The sequence below is a fragment of the Protopterus annectens genome, chromosome 7.part1, assembly GCF_019279795.1.
Source record: "Protopterus annectens isolate FY-2018-M chromosome 7.part1, PAN1.0, whole genome shotgun sequence".
NCBI classification, from domain to species: Eukaryota; Metazoa; Chordata; order Ceratodontiformes; family Protopteridae; genus Protopterus; species Protopterus annectens.
The window spans coordinates 299375380-299397841 of NC_056740.1; the positions used below are offsets into that span (position 1 = coordinate 299375380).

Genomic DNA, 22462 nt, shown 5'->3' on the forward strand with positions numbered 1-22462 from the left:
ATTAGTTACTGCATTTCTCCTCACGGTCTTTGCAGTTTTCCAATGAGTTCATCTAAATGCTCACTAACAACATATTTGTTATTATTATTGGGTAAGAGACACCTTAAAGGACTGGCACAGTCATAGAACAAACAGAAGATAACCCAGTGCAAAATCTCTCGCTATGATTTACAGAACTTTGGCTGGGTGACCTAAATATAATGAATTAATGGTGTAAAAAAATGAATGTCATCAAACAGAATAGTGTTGCAAGATTGAAGATGGCCACTGATTCTATTATCTGCAAACCTTCCGAACCAGCTACTAGTAAACAAATTTCAGAAAAGTGAATGATTCCAGAACTTTAACCCTCATAGCTCCTTTCCATGTCTCTCTGATATATGTAATGGTTACACTGATGTGTGCGTGTGTGTGTGTGTGTGTGTGTGTGTGTGTGTGTGTGTGTGTGTGTGTGTGTGTGTGTGTGTGTGTATATTAGGCAGAGGCCAGAGTGTAAACATTTTTTTACGACAAAACATCTAACAGGCTTTAACAGTGCTCCTTTCAGTTAATTCCAGCAACATTCAGTGAGAACTCGGTTCTTTATTGTCATGACATATCAAACACATAAATGGTTTTACATGCCACTTCTAGAACTTAACTAAACCTTCAACATCAAAATGGACAGGCAATTTAAGATATTTATACTATGCTTCTGGGTGGGTTTGATAGTTGAATTTCTGTTTGCTTATGGTCATAGTTCTTGCATAATATTTCAACACAGTTATGACGTGACTGCCAAAGGATCTCTTTCAGCAATAGTGCATCCGACTTACATAAATTAAGATGTCTGCTACGTTGTTGGATGTGTAAAAAATATTTTTTTTATTATATAAAACTATTGCTGAATTATTTAAGTTCTCAAACGTTTAGCATCAAATGAAGATGTAAAAAATTTCCACTTTATGAATACCAAAGGGAGTTTCGAACTCAGGCTTTAGTTTTCCAAGTTATAGTGAGCAAAATATAAAACATAACATAGGAAAAAGTAAACAAATGCATGCCAATACATCAGTGTGGGACACAGAAGCAAAATACAACTGGATTGAAAATATGTATTGTAAAAGGAAAATAAATAAAAAAAAATTTTGATTTGAGGTTTTCTTGAAAAAACTTGCATATGAAATTAAATGTATTTTAGTATTAAAATTTTATTGGGCTTTTGTTAGATTGTTTCTAAGAAAATAGATCTGTTTATACATTTGAAAGTATAATTGTTGTCTATCTCAGTGTGTTAGGAGATATTGATAACCATAATGCTATGTATCAGGGAATACATTTACTAATATTAGATTTAAAGATTCATAATGTTCAACATGGAAAAAACATTTATCTATTTATTGTAAACAAACCATTTATTTACAAACACTTTAAATGAAACTTCACAAATATCAGTAGGCAAATACTAAGTGAAGAAACCCTTAGTTCTGCTAAAGTCTGAGAGGACTGCAGGCAAGGGGAAAGTACAATGCTCAGAGCAGCTTTATTGGTAAGAAAATGTCTTTATTTTATTCTATTCTATTCTGTTTTAGCATTGTGCTTGACTTCTTTCTTATTTTTTTTCAAAGCATGTATATGTATTGATTCAGTGAATTGTTCCCTGTCATGTTCCAGGCATTAACGCTCCCAAATTAGAGCACTGCTTAGGACACTCATATCAGGCTGCAGGTAAAAGTAATGTTCCCTTTTGCAGCTTCTATTAGCTACCCTGTTTTGCTTTGTTTCTAGGCCACACTAATGCAGAAATAAAAGAGAGGTACTAAAATTGCAGTCTTTTTTATCAGTGCTGTATTGCATTTCTGTATTCTGACTCAAAGATCCCAGGTCAGGTGTCTTTAGTCATTTAGTGCATCTCATCTCTTATTTGCAACTTGAACTTGGTAAAGACACTTGCTACTCAGACACATAAAGCTCTTTGCTTTTCTTTTTAAGGCGCTGCAAGCAGATACAGCAAACCCACCAATTTCCAGGTTGAATGATTTCCGCAGCAGTATTTGCACCCTGTGGGTAGTTTCTTTGTCATACCCTGAGCCGAAGGATTATCAAACTCTTTTAAACTGGCTGTTATTGTTTCAGCTCTGTCTAGGGCAGGCCACATTTTCTGTTGAGCTGTCTACTTCAGAGTCTGTCAGATTTATTTGTTCATGACTTTTGCCAGGCAAATTAAGTTCTGCCTTTCAACTGAGCTGGTCTATGCTAGTTCCTGTGGGAGGTAAAAAAAAAAAAAAACAGTGCAGTTAAAAATAAAGTGGTTGGGCCCAGTAATTTAGCAGTTACATAATTAAGATAGTATAAAGTGTCGCATACAAAAAAAATTTTGTGGTTCAGCCACAAGAATTGTGGTATTTAATGACCATGGCTGACTGTACTAATTGCCACTACTTAAGGATCTGCTAGAGAAAGTAATAAAGTGATACACCAGTTGCAGCTGCTTGATATGGTTAACTTTTCTGTTTCCTAATACTCATACTGTTTTCTGTTTTTTTTTTTTCTTTTTGAACTGTACACCAGACTTGGATATTTTATGTGAATTACATAGGTCTAATTGTGTAGAATCAGAGCTGTATTGTGTAGTTCTAAAAATGTGGAATGAATTTCCTTAATGCATTTCATTTCTTTCATTTAAAAGTTCAAAACAGTGGAATGCCCTTATTTGTGTTATTTATTTATTATTTTGTTTACTGGGAAAGTCCAACTGGGATGGAGCCTATTTTCAGCAGAGGCCTAGAGAGAATTGCTCCAGACATATGCCTATGGAATGTAGGTTGAAACCCACATGAATACAGGGAAGATGTGCAGACTCTGCACAGAAGGCACCCCATCTGAAAATCGAACCCGAAAACCTCTTGCTGTGAGGTAACAATGCTAACTGCTGCACCACTGCACTGTCCAGTATGCATATAGAATTCATGGTTTTGTTGATATATAGCACCAGTGAATTCATTAAACAAAGATTGGGCAAATATACTAAGTGGGATCAAATACAAAGATTAGCCAAATCTGTTCATTTTCTGAAAACATTTCCAAAGTGGCAATACAATCAAGTCTGGGATATGAATCCTAAACTTTAAATTTAAATTTCAGAATGATATTAATATTCTGTGTCAACAATGGGAAGTCATGTTAATTCCTAATTTACAACATGCCATTTTTGCAGTTGTCATTGTCTAAACTTAGTTACGACAAATTTCAAAAATACATGATGTAGCACATTAGTGAAAGTCTTGTGTATTAATTGACATTAAAGCTCAGATTATGGTTTATGCATCAGAAAAAATCCAGTGCAGAGTAAAATATATCATGAAAGTCTGTTTAAGTGCTTCATGAGGAGAAAGGCCAAATAAATGTAGGACATGTACAGTTCAAATGTCCACAGAGACAGTGTGGGGAGAGTTACCCATGAAAGGTAACATTGTGGTAGTGGTAGATGGACTTAAAACTGCAAATGTTCCAGATTGTCACAAGGGCCTGTACCTTATCCAGGTAGAGCAGAAGGAAACTAATGCAAAAAAGAGTGCTACATCACTTATAATTCTTCTTAAGCCTACAGTTGTTAGCGAGGGTATTACTTGCCTGGGCACTCCATGCCTATTAGGCCAAGAGTGGGATATGTTTAAGTACAATTGGTGAGGGTTCACTTGGAATGATAAAGGGCAGGGTAGGCAATCAGTTGGCAATGTTTAGTGATATCGCTGCTGCCCACGATATTAAAGCGTAAAACACATGAACACAGTTGAGTAAAAGCAAAAACCTTTATCAAACACAGAGCTTTTGGGATAACTCCCTTCTTCAATGATTAACATAAGGCACAATTAAAATTAATTTTAAATACACCCTCAACACGTCACATGGCCTGCAGCCAAAGTCATGTGACCAACCACATCAGCATATAAAACAGTTATGTTACATATTTAACTACTTATTTAACAACCTAGTGTACCTAACCTATACATTATATCAACTATAAATAATGCATAATGTTACAAATGCCCTCCATCCGAAAGCTCTGTCTTTGATAAAGGTTTTTGCTTTTACTCAACTGTGTTCGTGTGCTTTACGCTTTAATGTTTAGTGATATCCCAGATAATGTTCTAATAGGTAACGACTTTGATGACTCATTACCTTTGTACATTTATTTATGTACAACAAAGCACGGAGACAATCATGTTGGGAAGGGAAAGTAGCAAGATGGTGATCCACTCAGTAACCCCACATCCAGTGGTGGCTGATTATGTAGCCACTACATGAAAAGAGATAGTGGCAACAAGCCTAAATTTGAGCCACACCTGCCAAAAGGTACTGGGCTTAATTCAGAATGGATTACTTCAAGGGAAGGAATAAGTGGTAGTAGCAAACCTGAATATGAGACACAGTGGTCAAAAAATAATAAATGTCCATGGAAGAGGAACAGGGAGGATCACTAAGACAGAAAGAACTGAAACGGGCACAGTTGTTAGATCCCAGCTTACAATACTTGAGAAGTTAACAAAAGAGACTCCTAATTCTCAAAGATAGGCGGAGTCTGCTTAGTGGAGTAAGGGGTTACTGTACATTGAATGGACTACTGAAAGGGGCTACAGGTACAATTGATGCAGCAATTAGGATTCCCAAAACCGTTCCATTTGGTACCTTGCCATAGCCATCACATTCCTTTTCAAGTTGTTTGGATATAAAACAAACAAAATTGAAGCTTAAGTAGAATTTCTATATGCCTGGAATTACAAATGATGGTGAGAAGTTACCACAAGACCAAAGTGGACAAGGCAGGATACAAAGCTAAGGTTAAGTTGGAGCCACTGCTTGTTACTGAGGAACCATTTCAGAGGGTAGCCATAGATATTCTGGGCTGGTAGTGCCCCAAGCTCCATGGGTAAGAGGTATAGTTTTGTGGTGGCAAGCTATGCTAATAGATACACTTATCAGTGGCTTTTTTATCTTTTGAGACATAAAAGCTGGCAAATATTCTGTTAGAAAGTTTCATTAGGGTGATTTTCAAAGGCTATAACTTCATGTCATGTGCCCAAATGTCACACCTTATGACATGTTTGTAGAACTTGTTTGGTTATTCAGTTAAAAGCTACTCACTATCATCCACCAATAAATAGTGTGGTGGAGAGGTTCAATTCTACAATTTCTACAATTTCTGGGTGATCTTAGGGACATCATGGGATTGGCACATGAGAACTTAGTACATAATAGCGCTGTACAAAAGGTAATGGCACCTATACCTTTTCAAAAAAATAAATTACAGGTGGTATGAAGGGTCCCTTTCACACTGTGAGAAAGGCAAGTGATATCCATTATGTGGTCAATTTGCCGTGCAAGAGGCAGAAACTCAAACTTTACAATGTAAATATAATGAAACCCCACCACAATAGAGAGACACAAGCACTTAACATATGCAATGGGTTACAAGAGGAATCAGGGGGGGTATTACAGCTCTATCAACTTAAAAATGTTCATTGTTTGTATAGAATTACTATTTTTCACTTACAATTTCATTGTAATTTTGTGGAGCTTTACTCCCCGGGCCTCCGCTGAAAAAGGGCTATCAACTCAGCTGGACAAACCCGGTCAACAGATGTAAATTAAATAATTAATTGAGGCTCACACTTATCCTCAGTGAATGAGATGACACTGGAACAACATCTATCCACTACAGTAGTCTAGGAAGTCACAGTAGCACTGCAAGTATTTTGGAACATATTCACTGTTAAGCCAAGATGCACCAAAAATAGCAGAGTATGATGTGGACCCAGAAACCTGACAGGCAAGCACGTAGGCTCCTATATGGTGCCTAAGCAAGTTATGCACACTATAAAGTTGAAACTGCATGTGATGCTGCATCTGAGGTTAATCCAGGAATCCATCAGTCACTGCATCTCAACATAGTGTTGGTGTAATGAGGGCACAAACGTCTGTGCAGACATCCCACACCAAAGTCAAATGAAGCTTTTGAAAAACTAGGTCAGGCTAAATATCTGCCCACTACTGATCTAAATAAGGGTTACTGACAAGTATCCTGTCAACTGCAGTGAGAGAATGGGTCATCATTCATTACCTAGTTTGGGTTTTATAAATTGTTAATGTTAAGTTTACTAAGGTGCTTTAATACCAAATTACAATTCAAAATAAAACAAAGTTAGCAAAAATAAAACAGTAGCAGTAGTCATAAGATATTAACCATAATCATGATATGTCAAATTAAACAAGTACATTTTTAATGCATGTGTAAAGCCAGCAAGTGTGGGTCTCTCCCAAAGCCACCTATGTAACAAATTCCACAAGTAGGGAGCCTGGTAATGAAATAAACGGAAACTATCGAAACTAAAGATTAGTTGATTCACCCATGGATCTGTTGGCAGCCCCTTAGAGGATGAACACAATACCAGCAGAGGGCGGTATGGTTCAATAAGCTCCTTCAGATAGCAGAGACCCAAGTCATGGATGGACAGATATACTAACATGACTTTTGTGAGGAAGAATGTCCCAGTGCCTCTTCAGGGGCTGGTAGACCACTTACCAGCAGGAGCTAGAGATAATTTTGTAGCTTACACAGTTGATGTTGCAGTTTTAGTAATTTCTGTCAGGAACATGTGCAACATAGGATCAAAGGATCATAGACAATTACTAGGCTATCAACCTGGAGGTCATTTTAAGCCTAGCCGTTCCATCCCAGTGTAATACCATAGAAATGCTAATCAATACAAAATATTTCATTTAATGATGACTGCCCATGTCCAGGAGGGCTGTGGACTCTATCCCCAGTAAGAATTTATGGTGCCCCATCCACTCATCCAGGTTTCTCTTGAACAGTATCATAGAGATACTCTATTTCACATGAATTGGTAGCCTGTTCCAAGGACACGGCAGTCACTGGGAGAAATCTGTCACTCCAGCATGTTCTTTTTAAGTTGCAGGCCATATTTAGGTCCCTGGAATGGGTAGCCCTAGTTCCATTTGATTTACGGATATACAGCAAGATCATTAGGTTTGGGTCTTGGGTTGCTCTGTAAGCCAGGCATAAGTATCCCCTAAGAAGTCTATAAGATATGGAGTATAGTGAAAGGGATTTTAGTAGGTCCATGCAAGGCACATGCTGGAGCCCCTTGATCTTGTTTGTTAGAAACCTCTGAGGTCTCTGTAATTGTTGCAGGTGTTTAGTATTGTATGTGCCTAATGGGGTGTTATACTCAATTATGGGCCAGATAAGTGCCGAGTATGGGGGGGGGGGGTTATAACTTCTTTTGCTCTCAAGGCAATGGCTTTACTAATCAAGTGTGTTACACAGAAAGCTTTCCTTACTACAGTAGACACATTGTGGTCAAAGTTAAGGTTGCAGTGAACTTGTAATCCCAGGTCTCATACCACTTCATGGGTACTCAGGGTATTGTTGTTGATTTGATAGTGTGAGGGTACATTGTTTGTGCCAAAGTGAATGATGATGCATTTCTTTGCATTCAGTTTGAGATCATGGCTAATACACCAGTCTTTTGTCTGCATGAGACCATCTTGGAGTGTACTGACATTATTTGGGGATTTAGTGATTGCACCTAGTTTGCAGTCGTCTGCAAACTTGGTCAGCCACAATGCCTTATTTTTGACCTGAACTTCTGAGAAATATATACCAAGCAGTAGGGGGTCCAGCACTGACCCCTGTGGCACCCCACTGGTTACAGGTCTGCTAGTTGATGTGCTGTCACCACTTTGATAATGTGTGTCTGGTTTGTAAGCCAGTTGACAACCCATCTTATAATGAAGGGGTTTACATTCAGTTTGCTAAGTTTATCTGTAACGCTTGAATGTCAGATTGTGTTGAAAGACCAAAAGTCACTGCAAGAAAGGTCCCAACAAACTGATTGTTTAATAGGAGACAGAACTGTATTGATGGGTAGGAACTGAGGTTTTGGGATAAAAGTTCAGCTTGTTTAACTATATTGTAAATCTGAAGAAGTCTTTTAGGATAAAAATGCCGGTGATCCGTTAAGGCGTTAATGTGTTGTGTATTGCGGAGCTCTGTGTTTTGGAATAAAGCCTCATAACTTGCCGTGGCCCAGCTCGTTATTGTTGGGACCATTCTTGCAATGCCTTTTGGTGTTTTAATAGTTTATTTTTGGCACTGGTTCTCTTTTTGTTTTGGTTGTAGATTGTGTTGAAAGCCTTTGCCAGGTTGAGGTATGCTGTGTGCATAGATTTGCCCTTGTCAATGGCCTTGGTTACATTTTCAAAGAAATCCACTGGATTTAACAGGCAATATCTACCCTTCACAAAGCCAAATTGGGTAGGATCCAGGGTTTGGAAGTCCCCTATGTCTTTATTTATGAGGTCCATAATGATATGTTCCATGGCCTTACAGATGAGGCTGGTCAGGTTTATGGGTCTATAATTCCCTGGGTCTGTTACTAGGTCACCTTTGTGGGGGGTAATAACTGTTGCTGTTCTGCATTCCACAGGAACAAAGCCTGTGGTTAGGCTATGACTGAAAAGAGTACTTCGTGGTGATGCTAGTTCATGTTTTAGCCTGTTTAGAAGACAGCCTGGGATGTCATCTGGTCTCAGAGAGGCTGTGTTTTTTGCCTTGGACAAGGCTTTGAGAACCTGCTCTTCAGATATGTAGGGTGAGGGTTGGAGTTTGAGGGAAGGTTTGTTGTAAGTTAGGAGGGGATAATGGAGTGAAATATTTGCCAAACCTATCCGCTAGCAGGTTTGCTATCTCTGTGGGGTCAGTGTGTGTGATACCATTGGCCACTAGTTCTGTACATGCTTGGGTCCCACCCTTTAGGCTACGTACATAGCTGTAAAAGGCCTTATGGTTATCCTTGGCTATATAAGCTAAGTTTCTCTCAAAGGAGCCCTTGGAGGATTTGACAAGTTGTCTTAGTTGCCTGTTGACGCTGAGGTGGGTGCTTTTCTGTTGCTGGGGCTTTGCTTTTGTTTTCTTAGACAGCAATTTTTTGCATTTATTGTAAAGTTTGTTGATGCTGGATGTCCACCATGCCAGCTTGTTTTTACTTGGGGCTCTGGCTTTGATTCTTTCTGGTATAGCCGAGTTTATACACTTATGTAAGTGATTGTACAGGGATTTAGTGTAAGCTTCTGTGTAGTTACCACTTCCAGCTTGGGATGGGGCTTAGAATGCATTTACACCCTCACCTAGGAGGGTATAGTTTGCCTTGCTGAAGTATTTTAGTCTAATTTCACCCTATGTGAGTTCTGGTGTTAGTGCTAGCTTGAAGATGACTGATTTGTGGTCAGTTTTAACTAATGAAGGTCCAACAGTTGAGCAGTTCATCTGTTTGACATATTGGTGAGGAACTGATCCAGAATGCTTGTTCCCCTTGTCTGAGTATGGACAATTTGTTCCAGGGCATTTGAATTAACAAAGTCAAGGAACTTTTGTGCTAGCATAGGTTTCCCAATTGATGGTGGGATAACCGAAATCCTCCATGACCAGTTTGTTCAGTAAAATTTAGATAGGGTCCAGTTTGCTCAAGTAGGGTTTATAGGCATTGTGACCAATAGTGGTGGGTCTATAACTGGCAATGACTTGAATGGAGGTCTTACCCACCATAACTTGGACCTGGAGTAACTCCATGGAGTTGTCCAGTCTAACTAGATGGGAGGTAAATTTATCTCTAATATAGATTGAAACATTGCTTCAACTGGTTTTCACACATTCATTTTGCAGTCTAAAGGTGTGGAAGGCATTGTAGTCATGCAAGGCTGAGGTACTGTCTGAGGCTTTGAACCAGGTTTCTGTGACTGCACAGAACTCTACATCTTCTAGTGACAGAAGTGCTTTCAGGAGTGCAATTTCTGTTTTAACTCATAGCATTTAGCAGAATTACAATTATTTTGTTCTGATTGGTTAACTTCACATTGGTAATGTTGTTTTCGAGACCTTGCCTAAAAAAGGCACTATGGGAGAGGCAATAGCCTTAGTCAACAGCCAAAAGCCTAGAGGTGCAAGGTGCAGACTGTCTCTGCCAAAACAGTGAGGTATGTTGACTATGGCTTCCCAGGCTGACAGGAACTGGATCCCCTTTGAATGACACCAAAAACTAAACCAATTATTAAAATCAATCATTTTTTGTTTATAGGTTCATAGGTTCATAGGTAGGTACTAGGCTATCGACCCAAGGGCCTACATAAGCCTAGCCAACAAAGTTCCCTGGCTTATGCCACCCAAGAAAGTTATTTTCCTGTGCCACTGTCGAGCAGAGACACAGAAGTGATCCCCGGGGTGTATTTCCTATTTCCCATCCACTCATCAAGAGTGCTAATGAAGAACTTTGCTTGACATAGATGGGTAGCCTGTTCCAGAGTATGGGAAGTCTCTGGGATAGGAATCTATCCCTCCAGCATGTCCTGTTTATTGTGGTGACAAGGTTTAGGTCCCTAGAGCGTGTAGCTCAGAGGGATTGGGATTTCTTTAGGTGTAGCATGTCCAACAGCTCTGGGTTTGACACAGCTTTATATGTTAGGCAGAGATCACCTTGGAGTAGGCAATATGCTACGGAGTAAAGCTGGAGTTTTTTGAGATGGTCAGTGTAGGGCATTTGTTTGAGTCCAGTAATCCTCTTTGTGAGGTACTTCTATGGCCTTTCCAGCTGCTGCAGATGTCTTGTGAGGTACATTCCAAAAGGGGCGTTGTACTCTATAATGGGTCTAATGAGTATCGAGTAGAGGGGAACGATGACCTCTTTTTTCCTGGATGAGAACCCTTTTATGATGAGATGTGCCATATAGAAGGACTTCCTGACTACTGTGGCGATGTCACTATCAAAGGAGAGACTACTGTCCACCCGGGTCCCAAGGTTTCTTATCACGCATTCGGTGTTAAGTAGATTGCTGCCTATGTGGTAGTTCATAGGTACAGAGTTTTTAACAAAGGGGATGACACTGCACTTTTTGACATTGAGCTTGAAGCCATGGCTCTGACACCAGGCATCTGTCTCAGAGAGGCCCTTCTGTAGGATGTTCACATCATTTGGGGACTTGACTATGGCTCCTAGTTTGCAGTCATCTGCGAACTTCATTAGCCAGAGGCCTTCTGTGTTAGCCTGTACTTCAGAGAAGTAGATACCAAACAGGAGTGGTCCCAGGATGGAACCCTGTGGTACTCCACTTGTCACTGGTTTGAGGTCAGATTTGGAGTCTGCAACTTTTACAGTGTGGGTTCTGTCAGTGAGCCAGTTGGCAACCCATCTTGTGATGTAGGGATTTATGCCTAGTTTATTGAGTTTAGCTATAATTTTTATACTATGACATCATTCTAGGTGAGGTTAGTATGCTGCTCAAGGCTAGGGAAATACTTGCCTGGGGACACATACTCAGAGAGCTCAACCATGTCTCTCTTCATATAGTCTAGTGAGGTACATCTCAGGGCATTGACACCAACATGAAGTATGACAGCATCATAAATGTATTTGTTGCTGAGAGAGCTGAGTGCGTGCATGATCTGATGAATCCTGGCACCGGACAGGCAGCTGACAGTGACTTCTCCTTGTCCGACCTGGTGATAGGGGCATCCATGTGTCTCACTGCTGAGTCTCCAATGACAAGGCTTGGTGGGTGAGATACTGGTGTTGCTATGTGTCATGGGTGCTGTGGGGACTGTGTTAGTTGTAGCAGTCTTTGTGTTTTGGCTGTCTCTAGTGTTTTTGGTAAGTTTTTTCAGAGAACCTCTGCATATGTGGATTTGCGTGTTTGATGTGTACTATGTGTGTGAGTAGTGGTATGTGTATGAGTAGTGGTACTATGAGCATATTTAGTGGTGGGTGAGTTGACAACATTCTCTGTGTTACTGTTTTGAGTGAGAGTGAGCATGGATTGGGGCGTGGCCAAGATGGGCACTTACTACCAGCATTTTTTTCCAGCTCTGCCAGTTTTTTATATTCTTGACAGGAATTAAACTTCATAGGTTCATAGGTTGGTACTAGGCTATCGGCCCTAGGGCCTATACAAGCCTAGCCATAACAATTCCTGGATATTTCTTCCCACAATATTTACTTCTCTGGACCCCTGTCTAGCAGGACGACTGACATGATCCCTGGGGTGAATTTCCTATCCCCCATGCAATCATCAATGTTCCTTTTGAAGAGGACCAAGGAGGTGCTCTGCTTGACATGTATGGGCAGTCTATTCCAGAGTATGGGGAGTCTCTGGGTCAGGACCCTATCCCTTCAGCATGTTTTGTTCATTGTGATGACGGTTTAGATCCCTGGAGGGTGTGGCTCTGAGGGATTGGGATTTCTTTAAGTGGAGAATGTCCAACAGCTCAGGGTTTGACATGGCCTTGTATGTTAAGCAGAGATTGCCTTTGAGTAGACAATATGCCACAGAGTATAGCTTGAGTTTTTTTAGACGGTCAGCATATGGCATCTGCTTTAGGCCTGTGATTCTTTTAGTGAGGTATTTCTGTGGCCTTTCCAGCTGTTGCAGATGTCTTGTGAGGTACATACCAAACGGCATTATACTCTATAATGGGTCTAATGAGGGATGAGTACAGTGGGACAATGACCTCCTTTTTTCTGGAAAGCCCTTAGTAATGAGGTTTGCCACATAGAAGGATATCCTGAATGTTGTGGCAATGTGGTTATGGAAAGTGAGATCACTGTCCACCTGTGTCCCTAAGTCTCTTATCACAATTTTAATGTTTAGTATACTGCCACTTATGTGGTAATTCATGGGTACATATTTTTTTCCAAAGGGGATAACTATACATTTCTTGGCATTAAGCTTGAGCCCATGGCTCTGGCACCATGCATCTGTTTCTGCAAGGCCCTTTTGTAGAATATCCACATCATTCGGGGATTCAATAATGACTCCCAGTTTGCAGTCATCTGCGAACTTTGTTAGCCAGAGTCCCTTAGTGTTGGCCTGTACTTCAGAGAATTAGATGCCAAACAAGAGTGGTCCCAGGACTGAACCCTGAGGTACTCCACTTGTCACTTGTCTGGAGCTGGATTTGGAGTCGGCTACTTTTACAGTCTGGGTTCTGTCAGTAAGCCAGTTGGCAACCCATAGAGTGATGTAGGGATTTATGCCCAGCTTAGTAAGTTTATCTATGATTACAGAGTGGGGGATGGTGTTGAAGGCCTTGGTGAGGTCCAGATAGACTGTGTGGACTGCCTTACCCTTGTCCACAGCTCTGGAGACTGATTCAAAGAAGTCAATCAGGTTCAGGAGACACGATCTGCCCTTCACAAACCCAAACTGAGTGGGGTCCAGTGTTTGAAGGTTGCCAATGTTTTTGTTTATAATTTCCATGATAATGTGTTCCATGCCCTTGCAGAACAGGCTCATCAGACTGATGGGACAGTAGTTCCCGGGATCCAAGGTGGATCCCCCCTTGTGGAGTGGGATAACTGTAGCTGTGTGCCACTCAGTGGGCATGAAGCCTGAGGTGAGGCTATGACTAAACATGACACTTAGGTGAGATGCCAGTTCATTTTGTAGTTCATGTAGTACACAGCCTGGGATGTCATCTGGTCCCATGGATGCTGCATTCTTAGCTTTGGAGAGTGCGGTTTCTTCCTGTGTGGCCATGATTACCTGAATTTGGTAATCTTTTGATATTGAGATGGGTCCTTTAGGGGGTGAGAGAGGGGTGAAATTGGCACTAAATTGATCTGCCAGGATATTGGCAATATCCTTGGGATCAGTAAATTAAAGCCATTCTGTTGAAGCTCAGAGCAGATCTGAGCATTGCCATTTAGATTCTTGACATAACTATAGAATGCCTTGTGGTTGTCTTTGGAATCTTTGGCAATTTTATTTTCGTAACTAGCTTTTGAGGATTTTATGAGGGATCTCAGCTTCTTACTGAGGCTGGTGAGGGAGTTTATTGCATCCTGGGATTTTCCTCTTTTCTGCAAGAGTTTCTTCCTTCTGTTGTATAGTTTGTTTATAGCAGGGGACCACCAGATTGGCTTCCTTTTTTTGGAGGAGAGCATCTTGTTTCTTTTTGGGATGGCATGATTCATGCACAAGTGGATGTGCTCATACAGTGCCTTAGTGTAAGATTCTGCAGTCGAACTTTCAGATCCCGTCTGCATGGGTATCATGAAGTTTGTCACTTCTGACTTCAGTAGCATGAAGTTGGCTATGGAGAAGTTTTTTAAGGAGGTTTCCTTACTGGGGGTGGGGGTGGGATGTGGATGTCAAGGGTGATTTGCTTATGGTCAGACCTGACCAATGAGGGGGTGATCACTGGTGTGGAACATCTATCTCCTATGTTGTCAATTATCAGTTCTAGGATATTGGACAATGGATTAGTTGATCCAGGGCGTTGGGATTTATGAATTCCAAGAACCGTTGGGAAAAGGCGTTGGTACCCGAGCAGTTTTCCCAGTTAATGGCAGGGTAGTTGAAATCACCCAGTATTAGGGTGTTTGGTTGTATCTTAATATTTTCCAGTATGTTTAGAAAGGTGTAGTGAGAATCTTGGGGCATAGTGGGGGATCTGTAGCAAGCTACAATTTGGATTGCAGTCTTACCTAGTGTTAGTTGCACCTGGAAAATTTCAGATGCATTGTGTTGGGCAACTAGCCTACAGGTGTGAATATCCTTGGTGAATATGGACACTCCTCCACCTTTAGTGTTACAGTCTGTGTTTTGTGGCCGAAAAGTGTGGTAAGAGTTGCAGCCTGGTATTGCAGGGGTGCTCTCTGGAGCCTTGAACCAAGTCTCAGTTACTGCACAGATATCAGTGTTCTCCATTTTTAGGAGTGCCTCGAGAGAGTGCATTTTGAGGTTTAGACTTCTAGCATTGAGTAGCATTACCTTCAGATTTTGCATGCTTGTATCTGTTACGGAGGTGGTTTTGTCCTTTGAACCTTGCCTAAAAAAGGCACTATAGGGGTGGCAAGAGCTTTAGCCAGTAACTTGAATCCCAGAGGTGACAGGTGCAGACCATCTCTGGCAAAGCATCGTGGTTTGTCGATCATGTCTTCCTAGGCAGACAGATATTGGATGCCCTTTGAATGACACCAGAAGCTTAGCCAATTGTTGAAGTCAGTCATTTTCTCCTTATACTGTGGTATCATTCTGGGTGAAGGCAGGATGCTACTCAGGGCTAGGGTCATACCTGCCTGGGCCACATGATCCGAGAGCTCTTCCATGTCTCTTTTCATGTAGTCCAGGGAGGTACGTCTCAAGTCATTCACTCCAGCATGGACAATGACAGAGTCATATTTGTACTTGTGGAGTGACTTGAGTGCATGAGTTATGTGGTGGATCCTGGCATCCGACAGGTATCTGACTGTAATTTTCTCCTTGTTCAGCATGGTGAGTGGGACATCAGTATGCCTGACTATAGAGTCACGTATGACTAAAGTGTTAGGTACATTGTCTTGCCTTAGGGGCTGTTGTTGGGTGGCACACTATTGTTGTGAGCTGTGTGTCACTTTGGTTGTGACTGGTGTTTGTTTGCGTTTCATCTTTGGAGGTCCTTGTTGCTTGGGCAGGTTAATGTTAAGGGCCTCCGCATATGTGGGTTTAGTGTTGCAATGGGTGGGTGTTGATGGTGTGGGTTTTGAAGGGCTATGAGTTGCTTGAGGTGTAGTGCAGTTGTTAGCCTTCTCCTCTTGACTGTCTAGCACAATCTTGACCGGAGAGAGCTTTGCTTCCAGTTTGGCTATGTAAGTGCATCTCTTGCAGGTTGTAGTGTTGGGTGGTAGGAGGAGAGGGTTGTCTGTGTACATGAGGCAGTCGCCGCATTGCCCCAGAATGCCCAGATTCACCAGATGGACAGGAGAAATCACCAGAAGCTGACCCTTGGGCATGCCTGTTTAGGTGCTTTTTTTGTAAAGTATAAGAGCTGTTTTCCCTTACCTTTGCAAGGTACTTTGCAATTATAGGTTGTTTAGTGCCTACAGTTAATTTCTCCTTATTGACAAAGAGAGTTGAGTGCTTGTATCAGTTTCAGGTTTTCTAGTGCTTTCCAGCAGGTTCTAGAGCAAGTGCTAGTCACAGGGGTTCAGATTTTAATGCTACTACTGAGAAACCAGCTAATTCTAAGGGAAATTTTGAAGAGCAGACTTTCTGGCACCTGGAATAGTTTAACTGTAGCCTCGCAGTGCTGCACGATGTGAAAAATGTGCAAACTCACGCATTTTTAAGCCAGAAAGTTGAAAGGGATAGAAATCAGCCCAAAAAGCTAATACAATTACAATTTCAGAGCTGGAAACCACTCCTCTAGTGTTAGATAGGCAGTACAATGCTCACCACTCCCACTGGTAAGCAGTAGGACTTCCCTGTACCACAACAAGATCTGTATAGCTATGAACACAGAAAATAAAGTCCTGAGACAAGCAAAGCCTGGGATCTGGACTGACTAGGAAAGGTGGGAAACGAGCAAACAAGATAGCATTTTTTTGTTAAAACAGGCTAAGCAATGCAATAATACAGTAAATAAACACAGAAAAGGCTAACACACTTGAGTGTGTAGTCCTACACAGTAAATGCAATTAAAACTCTACAAAATTAGCAATTTAAAACTTTTTAAATGAGGCAAGGCAAGTGCACAACTGAAAAACGATTTAAGAGGCAGTAATACAGCAGAATAAGTAGCTAGTCTACATTTACAGAGAAGTCTATATATACAGAAAAGCAGCTAAAACACACAAACAATTCAGATGCAGTGCAACCTAGAGCACTTGAGTTGTAGCAATATTAAGGCAAATACAGTTATAATAAATGCTCTAAAATTTACTCTATATTTCCAAAATGTTTGAGAAGCACAGTCAGAACACAAGGAGATTCAGGCAATTTTTTTGAAAGGGATAAAGGAGGAACAGAAGGCCTTCTCAGATGTTCTCTCTGTATTAGGTAGAATGAGTTAATGACACTAGACTGGGAGGAGTGTCCCAGATCAAATTTACAATAGGAACAGGCAACTGCAAAGCCATCAAGTATAACAACAAGACACCAACAGAGAGGGAGGGTGGGGATACTAAAGCTATTAGCCTACACCCTTTAGACAGCAAACACTACAGGAAGCCACAAAATGAAAGTTTTTAAACAGATAAATGAGCAAAGAGACTCTTCAGAATGCTTTTAACTGCAAACAAATCAGTTACTCGTACAGATTAGTTAATAGCAATAAAATACAGTAAAACCTATGCAGCAGGCAATAAAAAGTGCTATATATGAATTGCTAGAAACAATAATCCGTATAAATAAGCCATAAACAGGATACTTATATATCTCAGATCAAAGTTGTAGTCAACACCCCTCCTCCACTCTGCTCAGTGTGTATAGACAGAAATCCTCTCAAAGTTAGGGCTTAAATACCAGAAGAAACAACCTTAGACAACTTTAAAAAAAAAAACACAAAAGAACCAGCCCCCACTAGCCAGCAGCCAATTAACACAAATCTGAACTAGGACAATACTAAAGCTATTAGCCTACACTCTTTGGACAGCAAACACTACAGAAAGCCACAAAATGAAAGTTTTTAAACAGATAAAGGAGCAAAGAGACTCTACATAATGCTTTTGACGGCAAACAAATCAGTTACCCATGCAGATTAGTTAATAGCAATAAAATGCAATAAAAACTATGCAGCAGGCAATAAAAAGCGCTATATATGAATTGCTAGAAACAATAATCAGTATAAATAAGCCAAAAAACAGGATACTTATATATCTCAGATCAAAGTTGTAGTCAATGCCCCTCCTCCACTCTGCTCAGTGTGGACTTATTTTGACATATTTTAACTCCTATCAACCTATTTGTGGATTGTATTGAAAAATTATAATCTTTTTCTAAATTTTTCCTGTCAAAATTTTCAGACAAATATCTACAACTCCTTTGACTGAGAGATGAGTCACACTAAGAGCAATTCTTCAGAATCTTCTCTTAAGAAAGAGCTTTTATCTTTGTCTTCTACTCTACAAGAGATGTCTTTAAAATTAGACAAGATGGACACAAAAATACATGTTTTTGAACAGAAATGTTCAAAGCAGATGGACTTAATTCATAAAGAACTGTAGCTTCAGAAATCCCAAATTTCTGACATGTTTTGAATCTTCCAGAAGCCCTTTCATGTGGGATTGAAAGGGCACACAGATCCATTGTCTTGTCTCCAAATAAAAATGTTCCCAGATCTGTTATAGTGAAATTAATTTCAACATAAGATAAAGAACTAGTGCTGAAAACTGCATTGTCCAAATCTCCTATAAAAATAAATGACAGTACTGTGTGCTTTGACAATGGCTATTCTTCTGCAGTTATTTCCAAAAGAAAGCTCTTTCAACCTCTTATAAAAAAACTGAAAAAGAACCAGATAAAAGTGCATCTCCTGTTTCAAGCCAGACTGAAATTATTTCTTACAGATGGAATTAAAACCTTTGATGACCTTCACTCTGCTCTTTCTTTTATAAAAACAAAAAAAATTAATAGATAAAATAGAGGAAATGGAATGGACAAGCCCTTCATTAAAAAGAATTGCGGAGAATGGATCTTGGAAATCTTCAGAGAAGAAAAGGTTGAAAGATAAATGACTGTTTACTTTATTATTACAATGACATTCAGTTAGATGTTTTATTTTCTTCATATGCTTTGAAATACTTATTATATTTATTTCAGGTGGTAAGGAAATCTCTCATTTCAAAAGTAAGTTAATTCAACTTTTTCCGAACTCTTGATAATAAGGTACAGTTTAAAACTAATGTGTGCTTATAGATTGGGGGATTAATGGTAATTTTGTCTGTTTGTGTTTAGGATAACTTTGTATCAGTTGGTTAACACTTGCTGATACTGAGCACTTGAGATGCTTTATGTGTGCTTCTTTATATTTTGTTTTACTGTTTATTTATATTTTTTTTTCTTGAATGACTGGCTTATGTTATGGTTTCAGGGTGCTTTGTTGCTGTACAGATGGTTGTAGGGTTCTCAGGATTTAAGCGTCTGAATTTCACTGCTGTTAACAGTGTTGCAGTTTGTGGGGAAGCTTTTGTGACTTTTTTTGATAGCTGTTCACTTATGGGATAGGATCCGTGCTGCCATACTATAGAGGGTTCCTGCTAAAACAGTTAAGCTTCACCAGAACTACGGAATGAAGTCTCGAGCCCTTTTGATTTGAAAGCTCATCATTCATAATGATTGCAAAGCTGTAGAGCTATCAAGACAGTTACGAACTTTGACCTGTTTAGAGCAGGAAGCTGTTAGAATGTTAAAACGCTCACTTTGGTGACTACATTTTAAAACACGAACTTCAGTCTTCAGGTGCCTAAATATGTAGCGACACATTTGAAACAGTGTTCCTTTATGAAGTTTAGAATATTTAGTAAAAGAATGAGCAGTTTTAAAAGAAAGTGATTATTTACTGAGTATATTCACCAGCTTGACTTAATCCAGGCAATCGCTCAGTTAAAGGTTTTCATTATATTTTAAAATGGTGCTTGTGACTCACTGATGCTAGCCACCCCACCCCTTATATTAGGTTCATAGGATCATAGGTTGATAGATTAGTACTAAACAAACTGCTCTTGCGAGCCATTTTAAGCCTAGCCAATTATCCCTTGTGAGACTCAAACCCTGCACCTCTTGTGTTTGTAAGGCAGACACCTTAACCATTAGGCCACTCTCCCAACCCCTAAAAGGAAGCCTAGACTGCTGCGAACTAGGTTCATAGGTTCATAGATTGGTACTAAGCCAGCTGCCCTTGCGAGCCATTTTAAGCCTAGCCAATTATCCCTTGTGAGACTCAAACTCTGCACCTTGTGCTTGCAAGGCAAATACCTTAACCATTTGGCCACCCTCCCAAACTTTGTATATTTGTGGAGCAGACAGTACTATGTTTATTGCTATTTGTATATATTAAGCCCCTACCAAGTTTCAAACCCAGGACCCTGTCAGCTATAGCACAGTGCATTTGCCCACTAGGCCACCCCACTCTAAAATTCCAACTTTAAATACACTTTTGATCTTGCCATTGGTCAGGAATCAAACCCAGGTCTCCCACATGGTAGGCAAGAATTCTACCACTAAACCACATTTTTACATTTCACTCATGCATACTCGATTGTCTGTGAGAGTGAGGGGCAGTGCTAATATTATTACCTTTTTGGAAATACATGAGAATTCACAGAGCAAGCAATACCCACAGCTTGCTCAAGGGATCGGATTTCACTGTCGTGCCAAAATAAACGTTCTGTCTGTAGATATAATGTTGTCCCCTGCACTGCTTCAAAGGCAAAATGAGACTTTTCTTCATATATTAGTGGACATTTTTTGGTATTGATGGTTTGATTGGTATTCTCTTAATTGTGTTCTGAGTTGATGCCTCTATTTCCCCTTAGGAGTTTGACGTCTGCTCTAGGTGTTGTGAACGGGGCACACAGCTATCTTTCAAGATCGTAGCATTGCACCAGTTGTGTGGTCACAGAGACAAGTTAGATGAGTCCAAATCACATCCTTGTCTGGTCAGTATTTACAACTGTAAACCAAATTAAGTTCAGTGTTGTTTTATTAACAATCCAGTATCTTACAAGATCAACTAGAAGGGATGATCTGCTTTTTTGTACTTTATCATACAGCTAAGAGTAGAGCATGCTTTCTTGTAAGTTTCTTTAGATAACTAAGGTAAAACTCTCATATACCATCTAATACATGTGACACTGATACAACCTTCTGTCCACACCTGATTTTATGATGTATCATGTTTTTTTCTAGATAGTAGATTACAGATAATTTCTAGTTCTTTTGGGAGGTGGGTAAACAACTAATACAGGGGCTGCTGGGATAGTAAATTATTTTTGTCAGACTTTGGATGGACTCTTGCTAACTGTGGGTAACAAAGACCCAGGACCACATACAATTCTTCTAACATGCACACACCTAATGGTCTAAACATTTCTGATGTTATTTTGACTGAGTGACCCAAGGGGACTTTCAAGATTGTGTGTTTCAGCATTCTCTTTACCATAAGGAAGCAATCTCACACATTTACTGAAGACAATGTTTGGGAAAAGGAGTGGAAAACTCCAGTCAGTACTCACCTACTTACTTCCCTGTTTATAAATAACAATACATTATATAAGTATAGTGCTGCACAATGCTCAGGTTTATGTATTATTTCTAATGATTTATTTCTGTCTTACTATTGTAACAGACTTTTAGTTCAGTGATTCTTTTTTGGATGTCTGGATTGCTATAACTTAATACTTGTTGCTATTGTTTGTATTCTTGCTGAATTTATTACAGTAATGATTAGATATCCCCTGTTTATGGTTTGTTGTTATCTTCATTGTTCTGATTTTTGGGATTAAAAGTATAAATAAGCTGGAGTCAGATTTAGTTGGGTGGTATGACTTCTGGGATATGAGATGAGGGGTTTGATGCAGAAATGCCTAATTATTCACTTTAATTTCTACAAACATTAGGCTGGCCATTCTTTAATAATTTGTTTTCAGGCAGATGGTTACTGTATTGGCAAACATGGAATTATTAATTTCATTTCATTCCAGTTTTATACATATTAAAGAAGTGTTTGATTTAAATGCTAACATTATTACAGTGCATGCATATTTTCAAGTTCTGTTATGTTCATGATTGTATAAGTTATATCTTCAGGATTGAATTTAATTTATATAAGTAAAGTGGTCATCTGAACTTTATATTGTGACATATTAGTATAATATTAGTTAGAGAGAATTAAGACCTATTCAACTTGTACTACTCTATTCAACTATCATAACAGATAATTTAATAGAGCTTACACCCTTAGTCAGTTTACAATTTTTCATAACATTTATTATCTTAGTTCAATCATTATTAAATAGTACTATTGCTGTGTTGTTTATCTTTCAACACTCATACTTTATTTCAATGGAGACCTTTTATATTTTATAATTATATTTAAAAACTTGATTTTTAGGAAACTCTGTTTACATTTACTAGGTATTTTGAATCAACAATATTTTATGTACCTAGTTTATGAGAAATTATAACATTTGAACAATAGTTAAGATTTTAGATTTTATTTTATATTACTACATAAAAGGTATTCAGTATTTAAATTCCATATTTTGTCTGAAGCCAATGTTCTATTCATTTATTATGGTGGAGAGGACTTAAATGCTGTTGTTGAGAGGGTGGTAGAGGAGTTTTTTGAACTCCATGAAGAGGGAGAAGGTGTACTGAAATTTATTTTTCCTGTATATAGTTTCTATTAGCTATCGTTTAGTGTCTGAAACATTTATTTATTTGATTTACATATTAATTTTATATAATTTGGAACACAACTGGACTAAGTTTCATATAATTACAGTAAAGACATATAAATACTTGATTACTTCTAGTCATCTACAAATATATAATACTAGTAATATGAATTCTTTCCACAAATGTCTGCATTAAAATGTATTTCCATTAACATCAATGGTCTTAATAACAGCTGCAAAAGAGAGAATCT

General features: G+C 39.3%; 1 protein-coding gene across 3 annotated transcripts in view; it reads left to right on the forward strand.

The window, feature by feature from the left end:
* Positions 1-22462, forward strand: part of LOC122807740 (laminin subunit beta-1-like) — a 2263691-nt gene that overhangs the window by 321038 nt on the left and 1920191 nt on the right. Inside the window, exon 2 of one of the 3 annotated variants that reach the window (XM_044078727.1) lies at positions 20349-20471. The exons of the other annotated variants lie outside the window; for them this stretch is intronic. The gene's annotated coding sequence lies outside the window, so the exon portion shown is untranslated. The remainder of the gene's footprint in view (positions 1-20348; positions 20472-22462) is intronic. 3 annotated transcript variants of the gene reach the window in all.